Source organism: Silene latifolia, chromosome 1 (assembly GCF_048544455.1).
Source record: "Silene latifolia isolate original U9 population chromosome 1, ASM4854445v1, whole genome shotgun sequence".
Lineage (NCBI taxonomy): Eukaryota > Viridiplantae > Streptophyta > Magnoliopsida > Caryophyllales > Caryophyllaceae > Silene > Silene latifolia.
In genome coordinates, this window is record NC_133526.1 from 98667893 (window position 1) to 98689887 (window position 21995).

The 21995-nt window shown below is 38.5% G+C and overlaps 1 non-coding gene across 1 annotated transcript; it reads right to left on the reverse strand.

Moving 5' to 3' along the window:
- Nucleotides 1-5612: 5612 nt before the first annotated feature.
- Nucleotides 5613-5719, reverse strand: LOC141617765 (small nucleolar RNA R71). Its single transcript, XR_012531203.1, has one exon. It is a non-coding gene; the product is annotated as a small nucleolar RNA R71 (small nucleolar RNA).
- Between the last annotated feature and the right edge of the window lie 16276 nt (nucleotides 5720-21995).

Sequence of the window (21995 nt, forward strand, 5' to 3'; positions counted from 1 at the left end):
ACATTTTTGTATCGAAATGATGCTAGAGTAGCAATGATTTCGATAGAGACAAATGTACCTAAATTTGGTTTTAAAAGAATGTAATCATCTATGTTTACACATAGAGACATCACTCATGTGATTTAAAATAAAAGCTTGTACCTACTCCTATGATAACTTGGTGGTTGGTTTAGACCACACAAGTTAGAGGTATTTTACATTCTTCACGAAAACTAAATATTATACTATCTTGTAGATTTTGAAGTCTCTAATCCGTGAACCCAATTGATAAAACCTCAAGTAAATTCGTTTAACGTATAAACGATTAGCACATCGTACAACCATTTGATTGAGAATCTTATGGCGTGTGCATTTATTATGTTTTCTTTTGCAGAAAAGAAACACAAATAGTGAGGTGATTGACCATATACATACGGATGTGTAAGGCCAATAGTAGGTTATATATACTTCGTTACTTTTACCGTAATGTTAAGTAGATATGAATACTTTGTATCTATTTAATAAGACATAAAAGTGATTTTTGAAACGTGGAATATTTTCAAAATGAAGTAGTAAACCAAAAGTACGGCAAGTTCAAAAATGTTAATCGGAAATTTCAAAGTAATGACTTTGAAGGTCAAATAGGTAATATCAAGTAATGACCTTGATGATCAATAAAATGATTGTGAACCATAGAGTATGGTGTAGCTAAGAAGATAAACCGAACTTTATGAGATATAGTTTGAGGTTTTTCGCAATTTTGTAAGCTATTTTCTCACTAAAAGTTTAAAACCCGGCTATAATAGCCTAAATGACTCCATATGAGATATGGATAGGGAGGGTCCCTAACTTGTCATTTTTATACATTTGGGACCATAAATGTTTATGTTCAGAACAAATTTATGTATTTGTGAGGGTTATCCAAATTTTAACCACTTGGTTTTTACTCCTCCAAAACGAGAATAAAGAGTTTGTGGCTCATAATGCTGTCTTTCTAGAAAGGTTTTCATTTTCTGAAAAACAGAGTGGGAGAAATTTTGAACTTACGGAAGTTGAACTTACGGAAGTACAAGACCCACAAACTGAGTAAAATGAAAGAAGACGTTCTTTATTGAGCCTCAGTGGTTATAAGGAGATAATTTTGCGATAATATTGCGTTACTTTTCGAAAGTGACGAATCTTCAACCCTCATCAAAGGCTTTTCTATAGTATGAACGCTATGTGATGGCGTGATACCATGCAATTCGAATTGGTGTTCTTCCACAAGATGTGATAAGGAAGGAAACATGAGATTTTTTCGAGACTTGATTTGGGGCAATAACATTACACCAAATTAGGTTACCTTGATCTTGTTATAAAGGTTACATAAGATATTTCAATTTTGAGTTGGTTATAGAGAGTTTGTGACAACCCAAATGCCTTTATCAATTCGTATGTTTTTAGCAATATAGCGTCTCATGAGGATGAGGTTCAGCAAAAGAATAACGAAACTTTCTCCTTGAATGTCACTCATGAAGGGAGAAGTTTTGTTGATCTTGTCAATGCTAAGAAGCCTTGCATGCTTGAAAGATCCCTTTTGTGATCTTATATACGTCAAAGAGTTGGAACTTTGGGTTCAAACATGTCGTCAATCAGAATGGTATTACTCGAGTTGTCGAGGTACCATGATGATGCATGAAGTATAGTGGGAGCTAAGGTGATATTTCTTAGTCTAAATATGTGTTTGACATATTAGTGACTAGAAATATTCTCGGGTGAATACTTGAGAGTAGCATGCCGCATCTTAAATATCCAGATCTAATGAGATAGATCTCCATGTATATTTGCATTTTAGTCAAGAGACTTATGTGATAAGATTCTTGACTCGTTCAAGTTGTTGAACACAAATATGATCTCTTATGCTTCCGCTGCAGGATTTATTAAATATGCTAAAAGCTGCTCTCATCGGGACTTATCATATTGAGAATATGATAAGTCATTACCAATCATTTCCTAGTGAGTGTCACTAGATAATTATCAAGAGCATCCTTGAGTACTTGAGAAGCACTGAGAATTTACTCTTGTAGTTTGGAGGAATTTATGAATTTCATGTAAAAGGATTACACGGAAACATTCCTATGCTTTAAGATGTTATGGGCTTAGTTAAGGAATGATTAGCATGTAAAAGAGTTATGTGCATAAAGAATAATATGTATAAGAAGTTATACATGTATGTATAAGAAGTTAAAGCTAAGTACATTACAACATCCGATGTTGTATAAGAGACAGTTGATATCCGGAGTTTAATGGAACTAGAGTAGTTCTATTAGCCGAATATCATCTCCCGAGAGACTGTGAAAACAGTGGGAGTGTTTGACTGCCTTTAGAACCAGAGTCTAAAAACTTGTTTAGACATGTACTCAGAAAGGCTCTATGTGATGAAAAGATTGCATAGAACAAAAGGAAAATAGCAATGGAAATTAGAGTGATGCAACTGTTGCTAATCCTCTAACCAAAGCTGTTGGTATAAGGTTGACGTGATGGTTATGTCATCTCAATGTGATTGAGGAGTATATCTTAATTGTTGAAGATGGTTATGTAAATATTGGATAGAGTCTTAATATTTACGTAAGTCATGATGGCATTCATTGTTTGAGTCTCTTTAAGAACTTAACTATTCAGTTTGACTGAAACCATGAATACCTTGTTTATCCGAATTGGTTGTGGAGACAATGTTGAAGCCCAATTCAAGTGAATAGGATGAACATTTCATAAGCCCCAAGTCATTTAATGAGGTGACGTCTCGGAGTGACTAGATTGTAAGACGATTGATGGTAGGTTCAGCACCATAAGGTCATAAGGATGACTAGTCATTTACATAGGCAGACTGTGGGACACTTTGCCGGGCAATGACATTTATAGAGTCCCTTAGATATAATATAGACGCCTGGTCATGGCAGGGACTTGTATGGTATTCCTATGAGTCGATTCTTTAAACTAGAGACTATTATCTGAACCTGTGCAGTTTCCAAGTAACTTTGGGTTTTGTCCTAGGCCGTGCCATGAAAGGAGGCCAAAGGACATCTACTAAGTCATGGTGATCTGTATTGTGCAAAAGGATAGATAGGGCAGACAAGAATTGTCCACCCACGTTGGGTTTAAACATCTCTAGGCCACTCGAGGAGTTGTGACTGAGTAATGCGTGGCCACGTGATGTGACCATAATTAGAGCATATTTAGTCCCCGAATTAGCCTTGTTCCCATGCTTTTTAGTGCATATTTGAGTCATTTATTGTCTTTAGTTCTTTCTTTTGCATATTCTTTGAGGTTTTGTGTCCTTGGTAGGAAAGGAGTGCAAACCTTGCATTTTCATGGCAAAATGAGACTAAATTGATTAAATTCAGTGACCAAGCATCAAGGAGAGACAAGATTAGAAGGCCTTTGTACATGCTATAGTAGATGAGCAATGATGAGAAAAGATCCTTGCATCCCCGAGGAAATCCCCAAGGATTTTATGAAGAAAAGGGAAGAAAAGAAGAAGAAAGCACGCTGCATGACAATCCGTGCGTCTTCCCAAGAAGACGCCCGTCCTCCACCTTCACAATCCGTGCGTCTTCTACCCAAGACGCCCGGGCAGCAACACCAGAAGACGCCCGTCTTCTCCCAAAGACGCCCGGGCAGAGACAGTAGAATCCGGCCGTCCGGAGCCTAAGACGCACGGATTCCAAGATAGCACAACCTCGTTTTTCAAGCTTCGAAGAAAGATGCCCATCCTTCTAAAAATACCGGCGTTTCCTTAAGTAAGGACTTAATCGTCATTTAAGCCCTTAGTTAACCCTAATTCCTACACCTCATCCCCACTATAAATACCCCATTAGTCTAATTGGAAGAGCATGTTCTTCTTATCAATTCTTAGAGTAGTTAATATCAATCAAATCTCTCTTTAGTTTTGTAATCAACAATTAATCAAGTTTTAATACAAGTTTTATTTCCTTAATCTCTCTTTTGTTCATCCTTTATTTTGGGTAATCGAAGATTATTTGGGTTATTATTGGGAGATTGACAACATCTCAATCAAGCATCAAGTACTTCTTTTATTCTTTGCTTTATTATTGGAATCATTAGTAGGTATAATTCTCTTAATCCTTTTTTAATTATTGTTAACTAGTTTCATTTATTCATCATGTTTCACTTTGTTGGTATGATTGACAACCTTGCTAGCATGTTCAACATGATAATGAGTGAGTAGTCACCTAGCTAGGATTAATGGGTAATTAGGGGTAACCAACATGGGAATGATTTATGCTTAAATTAATATGCTTTCATGGTTTATTTGCTTGCTTGTTTTGATCTCAACTCATGCACATGTTATGTTTGATGAAATGCGAGCCTATGAATCCTTGCATTTTTTACCCATCACCTATCTTTTCAATGAGACTTGTAAGACATAAACCAACTCGAGTCTCATTAGACCATGCATGTTGTTGAGTAGGGAAGACTAAGTCGACTTGTAGGTGTTGTATAATCTAATCGATTCGGCTCCGGGACCCAAACTTTCCTAGGATTGTAAGATATAACCCAACTCAATCCATCACAACAATAATTGCTTACTTATAATTTGAGAACATGTTTGTATGATCAATTCCCATGAATCCCCTATGACCCTATGACACCCTAGTACTTTTTATCAATTGTTTACAACCCTTTTAATTCATCTTGCTTGTTTACTTTCATTGCTATTTAGTTTAGTGACCTTCTACATCAACCCAAATTGTGACACCCCTAAGACACCACTAGTTGCAATGGAAATCTCATCTCAATTCCCGTCCCTTGGGATCCGACCTTTACTTGCCTCTTTACTAATTGTAGAGTTGTTTGTGAAGCTATAAATTGTGTTTTGGTCTAGGTGCTCCTAACGACAAGTTACCGAAAAGATTTAGTGTCCGACCAAAAATGGCGCCATTGCCGGGGACGGTTTTAACTTGATTTAGATTTTCTTATATTGTTATTAGTTGTGTCTTTCTTTGCCTTGAGGAAGTAAAATTCCTCAAGGTTTGTTCTAATTGTTTTCGAGTTCTTTGATATTTTGCATGTCTAGAAGGTGACAAGGTGACTTGTTACCTTTTGATCGTGAAATTGAAAGAACTTTGACAACCAATAGGAGACTTGCTAGGAGAAATTTGAGAGGTATTAGTGAGGTTGTAGATATTCAACCAACTATTGAGTTCATCAACCCTTTTGCAAGAGAAGGTGAGGAGAACCCAACACAAAATCAACTCACAATGCCTAAGTTTTCATCACATTCCGTACCCACCGAGGAGAACCTACCCAATGGTACTCCCACACCACAACATCTAACCGGAAATTTTATTGCCAAATCCGCATTTATCCAATTAGTCGAAAGAAGCCAATTTGGGGGAATGCCTAGTGAAGACCCTCACTCTCATATGGAGACCTTTTGTGACTATTGTGATGCGATTTCTCAAACCGGTGTAACTCAAGACCAAATTCGATGGGTCTTATTTCCTTTTTCTCTAATTGGCACCGCAAAACAATGGTTGAAGGGCCTTGATAAGGCCACTCTCGGAATTGATCCTTGGAAGAAGTTGGCTCTAGCTCTCTACAAAAAATTCTACCCACCGGAAAAAACTAACATGCTAAGAGCTCAAATTACGGGTTTTAAGCAAAAGGATGAAGAATCTTTGTATGAAGCTTCGGAGCGGTTCAAAGGAATTTGTCGCTCATGTCCTCACCATGGACTTAGCGAGTGGTTCTTGGTACAACAATTTTGGAACGGTCTATATGAAGATTCAAGGAACATTCTCAACATGGGATCAAATGGAATGTTCACCGAAGTTGATGACAATCAAACTTGGAACAAAATTGAGAAAATGGCGGTCCATAACTCACAATATAGTAGACCTCGCAAGGCTACTAGAGGAGGAAAGCATGAAGTGGACTCCGTTAATCAATTGGGTGCTCAACTTAGTGCTCACATTGATACCATCAATTTGAAGTTTGAAAAAGCTATGGCTAGACTTAAAGAAGCCTCAAAATCACCAAAGCATCATGTTAATGCCATGACGGCATCTTCATCAATCCCAAGTGGGATATATGAGAATTGTGGAACTTTGGGACATGACCAAAGTGAATGTAGGGGAACAAATGAACAAGTGAATGCTTTCCAAGCATACAAGAGTGGTACCCCTTATTCTAACTATTACAATGAAAACACCAAATTCCATCCAAATCTCTCATACAAAAGCCAAAATGTTCAAAACCCTCAAACAACATACACCTCACCTCCCATGAGAAACCAAAATCGAAGACCTTTTTACAACCAAAACAAAGGTTACCAAAATCAATCTCCATACAATCAACAAAATGACCAAGGTTTTGATGTTCAAAAAGCGGTCCTTCAAATGCAAAAGAATCCACAAGAATTTTTCACTCAAATGCAAAAAGATAGTCAAGCAAAGGAAACCACCATCAACAACATTCTAGCTCACACCAAAATGTTGGAAACCCAATTGACTTAACTTGCATCTTCAAGCTCACAAAGACAAAAGGGGCAATTACCACCTCAAAGTAATCCCCCCAAGACATGAAATAGTTAGTGCCATTCAATTGAGAAGTGGTACAAGGTATGAAGCACCGAAGAAGCAAGTTGAGGATGAAGTTGTGGAAGCTAGTGATAAGGAAGAAATTGTGCAAAACTCCAAGGATGGAGAATCATCAAAAGAAGAAATTTCAAAGAAAAATGAAGACAAGGTCAAGGAGAAGGAGCCCATTGTGATTAGACTTCCTTTTCCAAGTCGTCAAGCCAAGCCCAAATTTGATGACCAACTTGGAAAATTTATGCTAATTGTGAAGAATTTGGAAGTCTCAATTTCTTTCACGGAATTAATCAATCACGTGCCGGCCTATGCGAAATACATGAAAGACATCCTCACAAAGAAGAAGTCGATCCGGAATCTTGAGACTATCGCCTTCACTAAGGTGTGTAGTGCAATACTTCAAGGGAGTTCACCCCCAAAACTCAAGGATCCGGGAAGCTTCTCAATACCGTCTACCATTGGCGACACCACGATCACACTACTACAAACATGGACAAAGAGAACGGTCAAAAACCGTCCTTAAAGCTTAAATGAACCGTCCTAAATTCACCCGTCCTCGTTGCCTAAGAGGACGGTTGGCGAAAAGTCAAACCGTCTTCTTTTGTAGTTAATAAGAGGACGGTTGTGGCTATGAACCGTCTTCTTTTTATAATCTAAGAGGATGGTTCAATGTCTAAACCGTCTTGTTTTGTAAACATGGCGCGCCTAAATTTTGCTCATCTTCATCACGGTTCATTAAGGAACCGTCATCTCCACATTTTCTTTGAAATCAATTTAGCGCGTAATTTATGAATATTTCTAGCATGATTTTGGCACAAATCCAAGCTCTTTCACCACTAGATTTTTTTTTAAGAATAAAATCGTTTCATTATGCTTTATAGCTTAAATGTCGTATAGCTAAAGTATATCCTTTTACATTTGAAAAAAAACAAACAAATTTTTCATTAATAATCTAAATCCAAGCAAACAAAATAGGATAAGTTTTAACCCGCAAAATATATACTAATGACAATTAATCATTTAACACAAGCACTAACACGAGTCAAGTTTTGGGACATTTCCCTAAAAAATTCTGTTATGCCTATGCCACTGGGAACTCCTTGAACAACTAGAAACTCGACGGAGTCAAGCCCACAATGATAGCTCCAACATTTTCTCAAAAGTCTCTCTCACCAAAAAGATGTCTCCACCTGTTTCCAAAAATTATCTCCACTGCAAATATATGCCTTCAAGTCTTTCACTACATAAAAAATGGAGCAACTTATCAACAACAAGTAATACTACCTTGGGTAGCCAAAATGCATTTTCGGAAAATACGTGATAAAGCACATCACCTAGGAAATTCATGTTGCACGTAAAATATAATAGAAGAGAAGCAATTATGTTCTAGAGCAGGTAACCCAGACTAAATGCTAAGGAAATGATTCAAAACCCGGAAAACGATTCCCTCGCTCTACTAAAAAATGTCCCTAGAAGGCCATTCTCACTTCAGACTCAAATCCTACGTACAACTACAAGTTACGTGAGTTTCAGATATCTAGTGTAATGGGACAACATTTTTAGAATGGCCTTTTTTAGTTCATAAAAGCCAACTTCCGGTACAACTAAGAAATCAGAGTTGCTACAAATAATATGATCTTTTTTTTACAAAAGTTATTTTTTGGTGGAATCTTTAAGGAACAAATATTTTATGTATCAATGAGAATAATAGATGTTATGAATGCGATTAGTTCTTAATACTTAACTACTGTTATCTAATATTTTGTGTCTTATTATTGAATTGTGATAACTATCACGATGAGTTATAGAGGTAAGACTAAGATAGAAATTCTATGAATAACTTACTATTAGAATAGTGTCCTCTAAAATATTCGAAAAAAAATGTTATTTTCAATTAAAAATGCAATCGCCATATTCTACAAAGCGGAATACCTCGTGTGTGTTGGCTAGCGCATGTTCATAGTTGCATCACTCCTAACTCTAATTAGTAAATGGTAACAATTGCGAAAAGTAAGCCTGAAGGGCCATAACAATGACATAATCATCAGTATAACAGATTGAAAGCCAATGACAGATTTGGATACGTAACTTACATTATTCATTGATGTCTGAAAGTTTGCGAAAACAGAGTGAATTAGATGAATGTTGCACCTTTCGTCACCCTTTCTCCATAGAAACTAGAACAAAAAATAATCAGAAAAAGGTATCAATAGAAAATATTTTATCTAACATAATCGACACCCTGACTCTTACTTTTTACCTTCTTAACAGAACATCGTTCTTTTCATAGTTTCATGCACATCATAATCAATGGGATCCTATTTGGAGACATTTACTTAGCATACATGAATGAAAATAATACTATACTTGCAAAATAAATCAAAGAGCTTACATATTAGCCAAGGCATTTTTTTTTTCAAAACTTGGTGAGCTCTCGCTTCTCGAGTTCCATACTAAACCTGCACTGTACCTGAACAAAAGTATAAAACAATTACAATCATCATAATTAATCCCACTAAAATACTAAATCACCTTCACTTTTAAGGCAGTATGGGTTTAGATGAGAACCATTTCTATATCTATCAGAAAATGGAAGTGAAGTATTATGTGTTATCACAACGTCATCTGCAAGCACCCAAAATCAATAATATTGGAGCAAATTATGAACTAACCACCAATTACTAAAAAATAATGTTTGAAACCATCACTAAGTTCCACATATCGCAATTCATCCGTACCCAAGTCTTCACCATACGGCTCCACATTTAATTCAGTTATACCTGTATATAAGAAACAGATTAGAAATAATATAATCCAAAAGTAATTTACTCAAAAGACTATATCACTGGTTACCAGCACGACAACACCAACAGAGAAAAATAGAATGGTTTATCAAACCATATTTGAAAAACACACCAGGACGAAGTAGCCCGATTGCTACATTGATGCTGGGTTGATGGGTCGTAGTCCTATAGACCAATCAAATAAATGCATTTAGAAAACATTCACACGGACAAAATCAAAAGAAATTGCATTTGGAAATGTTTCACAATGGAAGTCAAACTTGTGCACTGAGAAATGTCTATTACAATATTTGTAGCCTATTGATATAGACCGTCACACACATACGAATAAACTACAATGTCAGCTCCAATAAAGTAGCAAAGTATATAGTGGCGGAAAAAAGGGGCAACGGCGGCACCTCAACAATGAAAAATTGAAAGTTCTAGTTAAAATATTGGATCTTTTTTCTTAGTTTGTTCCATTGCATCATTAGTTGGCACTTCTAAACTCTAAATACCGGTTTCGCTGCTAATAATCATTTCCTTAACAATAAGCATAATAAGAATCATAATTTGGTACTCCTATGAAAATGACAATTGTGACTCAATATAACAGTGGCTCTTCTAGTGCAGTTTGCAAGATACACTTCAGTTGACAGTATAACAGTGGAGAGTAGTGCCCGTGAATGAGCAATCTATCTACGGGTTTACTGGACATGAATTTAGTATGGATTAAATCTTTTCTCAAACTACTTTACAAAATTAAACACTTAAGTCGAGATGATGTCTGATTACTAGACTTTACCAATATGGAATCTACTATTCTTATATCCTTTTTAAGCAACATAACGTATGTCACATTAATCCATTGGAGGACTAATAAATGGAGTAAAAATATGTTGTAAAAACCATCACAATGACTCAAAAATTACCTCAAATGTATCTTTAGTCTCCGCTAATCAACTACGGGCATAATGCATCCCATTCATTTGTTTTATTATGCTCACATGTTAATAAAGCAATTCCAAATAAGATAGATATGTATATAAAATAGCTCTTAGCTTTAAATAAAATACCAACTTGTTGAAGGTAACTACCAGTAAGTTAAAATTTCACTTAACATCGTGGTTGTATTTTCGCTTAGCATTATACCCGTAGTTGGTTTGCGGAGACTAGTTCAGGACCTCGAGTAAAACACAATAAAAAAAAAGTGTGGGAATATGGTGACTTAGGGCAAGTGGGTTAATAGAACGATGATTACCAGTAACATCAATCAGTAATATAACGATGAATAGGCGTGAAGAGGAGAAAATAGCGAAGTACTAATACACACTAATCATAAAATAAAATGGATCGATGAGTGAAATACATACAATAATTAAGGGCGTACCGGAGTTGAGGCATGCAGCGGCGGACTGAATGAAAGTGTAGTGATCGCGGTGACATCATGCAAGTAGGTAGATAAGCGGTCGTAGTGGCGTTACTAATTATGAGTACTACGGGTGAATGTTTGCAATCAGAGAGATGAAGGAGAGCGATGGTGCTGAGCTAGATCGGTGATGCTAACGAGGGGCAGTTGTGTTGCGTTGGGGCGATGATGGAGGAGAGTGCGGTGGTTACGAAAGATGATTGTGCTGGTTATGTTAGGGTTTGTTTGATTGAATAAAAGAGACGCAATAAACAGGAATTGCGAATTTCACTTTTGATTAAAAAAAAGATGACGGTTCAATAACTTAACCGTCTTGGATACAATTAAGATGACGGTTCAATGATATAACCGTCTTAGATATAATTAAGAAGACGGTTAAATTGACCAACCGTGCTTGTTGCTTTCAAAAGAGGACGCGTCTTTCTATTAACCGTGCTACACATTCGATTACTGAAGGCGCCAAAATTAATTGGTTGATGTAAGACGGTTCCGTTCCCAACCGTACTCTAAGGGGCGTCCTCTTTGCCCAAAATTGTAGTAGTGTCAACAATGCCTTATGTGATCTAGGGGCTAGTGTGAGTGTTATGCCGTACTCGGTGAGTCAAAGGTTGGGGATGGGAGAGCTTAAATGCACCAATATTATACTCCAAATGGCCGATAGATCGACGAAGACACCATTAGGGATATGGGAAGATGTTCCCGTGCAAATTGGGAAATTCTTCATCCCGGTGGACTTTGTCATTGTTGATATGGAAGAAGATTCCAATATTCCAATCATTCTAGGAAGACCTTTCTTACACACTGCGGGTGCAGTGATTGATGTAAAACATGGAGAGCTCACTCTAAAAGTGGGAGATGAGAGCATAACTTTCAATCTTGACAAGACTATGAGAGCTCCCCGTTTACATGAACCATGTTTTATGATTGATCATTATAGCCGGAAGGATGATAGGAAGAAGTCGGAACTTCAATGGAAGAAGAAAATTGAAGATGCTCTATTCAAAGAGCAAGTGAATTGTAACAAAGAGAGCTTGCAAAGCTCACCAAAATCAAGCAATAAAGAAGATGGCCTCATTGGCCAAGAAAAGAAAATGGGAGAGTTGTCTCCATCAAATCAAGAGATTTTTAATGATCAACTTAATGAAGTTTGTGGTCTTTGGGACGACGAATTTGAAGGGATTTTCAATCCCTACATTGGTAATGCCATCGATCAAGACCGATAACAAGGGCAAAGGTCTATCGAAGATCTTTATCATGACAATGAACAAGCTTTTGATTACTTTTTCAAGGTTTTGAGCAACATCAACAACACCTTGGACATGCCCCCTTGACATCTCATCAAGAATGAGAGTTTGGTGGAGTCCTCCCTAAACCACCATTTGTAAATATTTCTAACTCACTAACTCGCATTTTAATTCTTAATTTGCATTTTTGTCATTTTTGGATTTTTATACCTTGATCAAGATAATTATCATTTTTGAGGGAAGTGAGGGAGGGACTAATGATTTCAATTGATGTGTAGTGCTTTAGCTTCGTGTGGGGATAGCAATTGCCTAGGCTATTCATGCCTTAGTAGTGCCCCCACAATAAAGAACACGAGATTTTGAAGGATGAAAAATGACAAGGGATATGCAAGGTACACGGTTGGAACTGAATCCGGGTAAAAGGGGAAGAATCCGAGCGGTTTCAAGAGAACCCGCCCGTCTTCAGACAACCCGGGCGTCTTGGTCCGAATCCGCCCGTCCTTCATGAGCTGAATTTTTGAAATTCTGGGACTGTTAGCAAATCCGGGCGTCCTGCAAAGAATCCGACCGTCCTCAGAAAGACGCCCGTCCTGCATAGAATCCGCCCGTCTTTTTGGCTGAGAAAAACAAGAAAAATACCTGGAAAGGAATTCGCCCGTCTTCTCTGAAAGACGCCCGTCCCGCATTTTCAAATCCGCCCGTCTTTGCTAGAATCCGCCCGTCTTTAGGCGAGAATTTCCCAACCCAGAAAAGACAGAATCCGGGCGTCCCGAAGGAAAGCCGCCCGTCTTCCCCATGCATTTCAAATATTTCGGGTTCATTATAAACCCCCTCCCACATTCATTTCTTCATTACTTCATTCATAACACTACCCATAAACCCCAAAAACTCAAAACCCTTATCCTCTCCATCACAAAAACAAGATTTCCTCAACCACATTCATCAAAATCAAATCAAAACATCCTTTTAACAAAAATTAATCACTCCTCTTTCAACAAAAATCAAACCAAGCAACAAAATCTTCAACCTTTGAGTCGATTTTTAAATTTATAAAGGCAAAGCCTTTCATCTTGAAATCGATTTGGGCACACTTGAAAATTGAAGATTTTCACTCTTTTCTTGGTTCAAGCATCAATGGCAAGGACAAAAAGAGCAACAAATGCACCAAAGGCAAAGGCACTCTCAACAAGACAAAAGAGTCTTCAAGCAAAGAAAGCCTCATTGGCTATGGTGGTAGCTAGCTCAAACTTGGAAGTGCAACAAGAACAACCTCCCATGGAAGCAACAACATCTACTACTCCGAAAATTGCTCAACTTTCGAATTATCCGGAGGTAATTTTCATTTCCAAATCCCATAGGGACACTTTTGCCAAGTTTGCTAGAAAATCATTTCTATCCACCAAGTTTATTTGTGAAGATGCCTTAGATAAGTTGGGTGTCCTTGAGCAAACTAGAGCCTTCGTTAAAGCCATGGGGTTGGAGAAATTGTTTACAACAAAAGAATTGACATACCCCTCCCTTACCCTAGAATTCTTGAGTTCTTTGAAAGTTAATAAGGTAGAGACTATGTAAAGCATCGAGTTCCGCCTAGCTAATGTTAGTAGGCGCATCTCCTTTGAGGAAATGAGTAAAGCTTTGGGTCTTAGTGATTCACCGAGTTATTTCAAGAGTGTTGGCAAATATGACCCCGACCCTCTTTGGGAGTCGATTTCCGGAAGGAAATTTGAGAACTATCATGCAAGTCGCGCTCTATTAGTCCACCATCCGGGCATTAGAGTGTGGCACAAGGTCATAGGAAACACCATCATTGCAAGAAAAGACACCAACCATTTTACCAAACTCGATTTTGTTCTTCTTGAGTCGGCCTTAAACATTGGAAGGGAATTCACCAAGCCTTTCAACTCTCTAAGGCTTTTGGTGGATAGATGGCTAAATGTTGATTGTGGGAAGCAAGGCACTACCGTTATTGTGAATGGAGGTCTAGTCACTCTTTTGCCTAAATACTTTGATCCGAACTTCAACAAGGATAACAAGTATGTGGCGAAGAAGGGTGGTCATCTCATTGATATTGAAACTATGATAAACAAGTACAAGTGGGTCTCTCATAACCCTCTTAACACCAAGTATGGATGGCTCACTAGTGAGGCTAGATATTTTACTTTGCCTTCGAAGATTTGTCATTTAAGTGTCCACCGAACCAATTATCTACTTCCCCTCTCAAAAGAGGCCGAATACATTATCCGACAACAAAAGGGTGAAATTGAAATGCCCTCCTCTTCCATTGTCACACCACCCTATCCTTTCGAGTACCAAGAGTTCAAACCCGAAGGTGTTGAAGCAAGAAATGATTATATGACTCTTCTTATGCAAGAGATGCACAAGCAAACCTTCAAGGATCGGGAAGATGCTTACTTAGCCCAATATCCACCCCTCCTTCACTTAGCTAGGCAAGGACTACTTGATCCTTCATGTCCTTTGCCTAGTTGGGCGGATAGGGAAGTCTTCTTTTCGAGTGCATCTAGGGTTGAGATTCCGGGTGACAATGAGGTTGTCGGTGATGAAGATGTTGATGATAATATTGATGAAGAGGCTAGTGAAGAAGAAGAAAGGGATGATGAACAAAGTGAACAAGAAAGTGAAGAGGGAAGTGGTGATGAGTCCACTTCTATTGAGGAAGATGATGATAGTGATGATATGATGGAAGATTAGCAAAGCTTTGGAGGCTCCTACCCTTGAGGTTTGTCTATTTCTCTCTTTGTTTTATTTATTTATCTTGATCATTGTTGGAGTAGTCCTAGCAACATAGAGGACTAACACCTCGGCCCCATTGAGGTGTTCTCATTTTATTGTTCCCACCTTTTGAAAATCCAAAATGACAAATTTAGTTTCATGCATTGCATCGTGTGTGCATGAACTACACCCAACCTTAGGACATTAGCAATAATGTCTAACTCGGTTTGGGGAAGTACATACATACACAACGGGAGGTAATCTAAATTATCCTCTCAGTCATAAACAAAAACTCATGCATCATATAGTATAGACTAATGTAGCTTGCATTTAGTTTAGAATTCATGCATCATGCTTGCATAATTTCCCATCATTTTGGCTATTGAGGACAATGCCCATATTAGTGTGGGGATGGGGAATTCTAACTTAACTTTTATTCAAAAATCCAAATAAAAAAAATCCAAAAAAATTGAAAAATTTCGAAAAAACCATAAAAATTTGAAAAATTGAAAAACCAAAAACATGTTCATTTCCTTTGTAGTGTAGTCATGTATATATTGTATATATTGTGTTTGTTTTATCCTTGTTCACATTGATCGACTACGCCACATCCGAGACATGAGGATCATGAAGACCCCATGGTATGATCTTTCCAATCTCCTTTTTCCTCTTTATGTTAATGACTATGTGGCTTTATTTTAATTGATGCGGTACAACAATGTGAACTTAGGACTTGCATTTGGTTTATATGTCATATTAGTTGGTAGAATCATTTGCATCAGGATGTTTATATGTTAGTTGCATCATGGCATGTAGTTTGCATGTTCGAAAATTTTGTGAAACCGTCTACTTGGGAAGCTTGACAAGTGTATATAGGCCCTAGTAGATGCTTTTTATTCTTAAAACTTTGCTTGTTAGAATATTTGTAAAACACCCTAGGATGTGTCATGCTAGTATCCTTTGACCCATGGATTAAGGCCTAGTCAAGAGTACCTTGTGGTGTGATAACTCCTTGGCTACCGTTTATTCCAAGGTGACCCTTGAAACCATGCATCCATGCATCCATCATCCATGTTCTACCATATTTTTGTCATCAAAGAGAATGGGCACAAAAAGAAATTAATTTGAGTTCAATGAAATGAAAAGTGAAAGAAAGTTTGCAAAAAAATGCATCAAATGAAAAGAGGAGCAAAAATAGAACTCCTAAAGCTTCAAATATAAGCCACCCTCACTACATATGGGGTGACTTTGAAAATGTTCAAAAGAAATGCAAAGAAAAGTTGAAAGTTGTCAAGTGTTGAAATGCCAAACATCAAAAACGAATGGCAAAAGAAAGTGTTCTCAAATGTTATATACCACATGAAATTGGGGGGTAAAACAACAACATAAGCAAACTCCAAAAGTGAAACTCAAATACTATCGATCCCTTTATCCATCATATCCATTTTTGTGCATGGTAGAGAGGGGACGACCCTTCTTCTTGTCTAGGCAAGAGGGGGAATTACGCGATCCTCCAGTGTTTCTAACACCATAGGGAGTCTACTCTTGACAAAAGCATTTAACGATTGAGGACAAAGGTACCCTAGCTTGACACAATTTGGAGGTGATTTATTGGTATCCTTCTAGGCTTAGTAGTTTGAACAAATTGCATCTATGAAGGAGTGTGTACCCTTGAATTGCTTCCCTTGTAGATAATTTCCGCCACTTAGATGAGGAAAGTGGCTTTTCTTTCGTAGATGCATCCATTATTTGAATTTGTGTGCTTAATGTTTGGATGTGTCGCCATTTTGGCAAGACCCACCTTGCCTTACAAGAAGGCATCCTACCTTATGGCAGTCTTGTTGTGAGTTGAAGGGGCGGAGTGAGACCCGCTAATCGTCTCATATCGATTATGTTATTAGGATAGTTTAAATAATGGCCCTAGTCTTTGTCACCTCTTTACTCGGGACGAGCAAAGGTTCGGTTTGGGGATATTTGATGTGACCATAATTAGAGCATATTTAGTCCCCGAATTAGCCTTGTTCCCATGCTTTTTAGTCCATATTTGAGTCATTTATTGTCTTTAGTTCTTTGTTTTGCATATTCTTTGAGGTTTTGTGTCCTTGGTAGGAAAGGAGTGCAAACCTTGCATTTTCATGGCAAAATGAGACTAAATTAATTGAATTCAGTGACCAAGCATCAAGGAGAGACAATATTAGAAGGCCTTTGTACATACTATAGTAGATGGGCAATGATGAGAAAAGATCCTTGCATCCCCGAGGAAATCCCCAAAGATTTTATGAAGAAAAGGGAAGAAAAGAAGAAGAAAGCACGCTGTATGACAATCAGTGCGTCTTCCCAAGAAGACGCCCGTCCTCCACCTTCACAATCCGTGTGTCTTCTACCCAAGACGCCCGGGCAGCAACACCAGAAGACGCCCGTCTTCTCCCAAAGACGCCCGGGCAGAGACAATAGAATCCGGCCGTCCCGAGCCTAAGACGCACGGATTCCAAGACAGCACAACCTCATTTTTCAAGCTTCAAAGAAAGATGCCCATCCTTCTAAAAATACCGGCGTTTCCTTAAGTAGGGACTTAACCGTCATTTAAGCCCTTAGTTAACCATAATTCCTACACCTAATCCCCACTATAAATACCCCATTAGTCTAATTGGAAGAGCATGTTCTTCTTATCAATTCTTAGAGTAGTTAATATCAATCAAATCTCTCTTTAGTTTTGTAATCAACAATTAATCATGTTTTAATACAAGTTTTATTTCCTTAATCTCTCTTTTGTTCATCCTTTATTTTGGGTAATTGAAGATTATTTGGGTTATTATTTGGAGATTGACAACCTCTCAATCAAGCATCAAGTACTTCTTTTATTCTTTGCTTTATTATTGGAATCATTAGTAGGTATAATTCTCTTAATCCCTTTTTAATTATTGTTAACTACTTTCATTTATTCATCATATTTCACTTTGTTGGTATGATTGACAACCTTGCTAGCATGTTCAACATGATAATGAGTGAGTAGTCACCTAGCTAGGGTTAATGGGTAATTAGGGGAAACCAACATGGGAAATGATTCATGCTTAAATTAATATGCTTTCATGATTTATTTGCTTGCTTGTTTTGATCTCAACTCATGCACATGTTATGTTTGATGAAATGCGAGCCTATGAATCCTTGCATTTTTTACCCATCACCTATCTTTTCAATGAGACTTGTAAGACATAAACCAAGTCGAGTCTCATTAGACCATGCATGTTGTTGAGTAGGGAAGACTAAGTCGACTTGTAGGTGTTGTACAATCTAATCGATTCGGCTCCGGGACCCAAACTTTCCTAGGATTGTAAGATATAACCCAACTCAATCCATCACAACAATAATTGCTTGCTTATAATTTGAGAACATGTTTGTATGATCAATTCCCATGAATCCCCTATGACTCCATGACACCCTAGTGCTTTTTATCAATTGTTTACAACCCTTTTCATTCATCTTGCTTGTTTACTTTCATTGCTATTTAGTTTAGTGACCTTCTACATCAACCCAAATTGTGACACCCCTAAGACACCACTAGTTGCAAAAGAAATGTCATCTCAATTCCCGTCCCTTGGGTTCCGAACTTTACTTGCCTCTTTACTAATTATAGAGTTGTTTGTGAAGCTACAAATTGTGTTTTGGTCTAGGTGCTCCTAACGACAAGTTACCGAAAAGATTTAGTGTCCGACCACCACGCTCGGAAGTAATCTATGGTAGATTTTTCCAGTCTTGCAGTCACACTCCCGATCGAGAAAACCACTCACAATATGTTCATGTGCAAGTGCGACCTGAAAGACACCTTCCATTGAGTGGGAGATTGTTGTTAAAACGGACAAGAGAATCCGTAACACACCCTTGTAGAGTACAAGCAGGATAATGTTGGGATAAGGAGTTATCCACAATTGTGTGTTATAATCATCGCACAACTTGTCTCGGACAAGTGGGAGATTGTTGGAGTATTTGTCCTCCAAAATAAAGCATGATAATATTATTAAATCTCATTAAGGAATATGCATGGGATATTTATTGGCAATACTAGTCAGCTAATCAACGTATATCGGTAACGGTTGGCCAACTAGAGTTTGACGTTACTGTCGTGAGACGGCGGTGTTCAGTTGATCCCTTTCAGTCACACCTAAAGAAACGAGCCCCAACACGAAAACTAATTAATTATATGAGATACAGTTTAATGAATCCCTTGATAAATTGACTAAGAATTAGTCGATTAATTAATTTAGAGAGATATCGAGTTGTGAACTCGAGGCGCGGAAATTATTATTTAATTATGCGATAATTAAATAATAAATTATTTGAGACGGGAATTAATGATTAATTAGTTAATTGTTAAATTAGTACTAATTGACTAATGATTAGTATTGGTCTGTAAAATATATGTGTAGCTGTACATGTATATTTACGGAGTGTTTTAGACGATATTAATCGTGAAGCATTTAAACATCAAATGATGTTTAAATAAAATTTACACGTATTTGTGCGACAAATATAAGAACCAAAATGGACCCGTAAATAGGTCATTTTGGACCGTATAAGTGCATGTGGTAGTATGTGTGTGTTGCTTTAAATACCATCATTTCTCTTACACATTTGGCTTCCCCATATTTACTTTTATTCTAACCAATTCACATGAGCATTGGGTGGAATAAAATAAGAAAGAAAAATACTCCACTTTCTCCTCTACCAACCGTCCTCCCTTCTTGATGACAACACTTGTGTTGTTCATTTATACCACACTTGTCTTGCATGTGAAATAATCATCATTGTTCTTCTCTCTAAAAATCAAAAGAAAAATTATTAAGTGTTAATAATTCAATACAAAATTACTAAGAGTGTTAGTAATAGACTTGTACATATTTTCAAGGGTAATCTTACATAATATCTAGTTAATATTAGTAAGATTTTGGGGTTAGTTCTTGGGTGATTAAGAGAGGAGGTGTTCTACCTTGGACACTTGAGGATGCCTACCACCGGTTGATTATCAACCCACCAACACAAACACCATGCCTGAGGGAGGGTTATCCAAACACCCAAAGCTACCCTCACCACAAAGGATTGCTCCCGTGATCATTCTGGCATGCACCCCATAATAATCAACTCCACAAAAATTACCCCCACAAGAACTTCCCCTATAAAAAATATCCACTGAGGAATACCCCTCCAAGGTATCCTCGAGACCCCGAAATTAATGGTATCTGGAGAGACGACACGGAAGATGTCTACATGGTTCCGGGAAAGGGCAAACAAGCAAGAGAGATCGGTCACCTTACCTGGTCCGAACTCCCCTACCAAAACCCGAACAATACAGCAACCATTCCAACGAAGAATGACCAAATTGTCCCGGATGCGGACACTCAGCCCAGGATTCCCGCAAACTCGATCCTTAAATAACTTCAAAAAGCAAAGGCCGAAATTTCAATTTGGCAACAGATTGCTACATCCTTCGAACATCGGCAGACATTTCTACAAGCCTTGGAAAAGTTGACAGTTCCCTCCACCACCTCTCTAGAAGAAGTGGTAGCACACATGACAAGGGATGTCCCCCAACATGAGCAACCCGGTCATCTTCCCTGACGAAGATATCCCTCCATTCGGAGCCAACCATAACCTGGCCCTGTATATCACCGTACAATGCCTCAAGAAGAATATGCCTGTGGTTCTAGTGGATGACGGATCTGCGGTAAATGCCATTCCCCTCAAGACGGCTCACAAACTGGGTATCAAAGAAGCTGATTTAGTGCCAACTAATCAAGGAGTACACGCCTATGACGGCACTCGTCATAAGATCGCGAGGCTTATCACCTTGACCATTGGAAAGACAAGCCAGTTTTCAGGTGGTCAACATCAATGCCTCTTTCAACATGCTTCTGGGACGCCCCTGGATTCACGCCGTCAAGGCCGTCACCTCAACCTTCCATCAGAAAATCAGGGTCCCTTTCAACGGGAAGACAATCACAATTCCCCACTTCCCCGATCAAGGCTATCATGAAGAAGGGAATAGCCTCTTAGGTCATTGAGTAGAACGACAGCGAAATGTGGGGATTCCAAGATGTGAATGCCCTAACCAATGAATCAACACCCTTTGATTGTGACCCGTTCTTCAACCTCATAGTTAACCGCATTCTGATGCGTCAGGGTTATTTCCCGGGCTGACCCCTCAACCTGTTGAACAGCACCTTGCCTCCCATGAAACAGGCCAAGGTCCCCAACATCCCCTTCAGACTAGGCTATGAGCCTACCGATGATGACATCCAGGAGATGAACCTCATAATACAGAAGCGTAAAAAGCAAGGAGTTATCCTCCGTCCCTACCATTAGACTCTCAATGGATACTTCATCCCCGAGGGAGAATCCGAGCTCTACAACGGCTTACCCTAACCAATCTATGACTTCGTAGCTAAGGTCAAACACCCGGGCGTTGAAGTCTTCCAAGACTGCTACTTCATTCCTGACAACACCAAAGCTGCGCCAACCAAATATGAGTCGACCCCATGCCCCGACTGATAAGCCGCCAGTCTCCTCTTCGGAGAAGACAACATCAAGCACCTCGGCTATGAGGACATCATCAAGATTAACCTAAAGGATAACTAGTTCGATCCCACCGCCTTAATCTCTGATACTGACCTAGAGAAAGTTACATAAGGCTGGAGGAAAAGTGTCAAGTGGACCGATCGTCAAGGCCGCATTCTCAAGTTCACAACTGGAGAAGGCCCTATGTTCAAAGATGAAAGTGAAGAAGAGTCTGAGTCAGAGTCAGAGTCAGAGTCTGCCTTAGCTCCTGGTACTCCTGATGTCCTGGTCAAGGTCCCTTTCCACTGTTTTATCACAAGCTTGTGGCTGCTTCAGAGGCCGAGTCAACTAAGGTTATCCCCACTCCCATGGAAGGTAGCAATCTGGAGCTTGTTCCAGGGGCCACCTCCTCTGCTGTATCACCTCTGACTGCCCATGAGATATCTGTCCTATCCGAAATTTTCGCTCAAGTCGACTTAATGAACGCTATGTTTTCTTATGACTCGGCTCATTTTAACTACAATTCAATTCTGAACGAACATGAGGAATTTGACTGGAGTGACTACCCACCTCACCTAGTCAAAGAACTGGACAAACGAGAAGATAGGACCCCCATCGTTGAGGAGGCCGAACCTATTAATGTTGGAACCGATAACACACCTCAAGAACTTAGGATATGAACAAC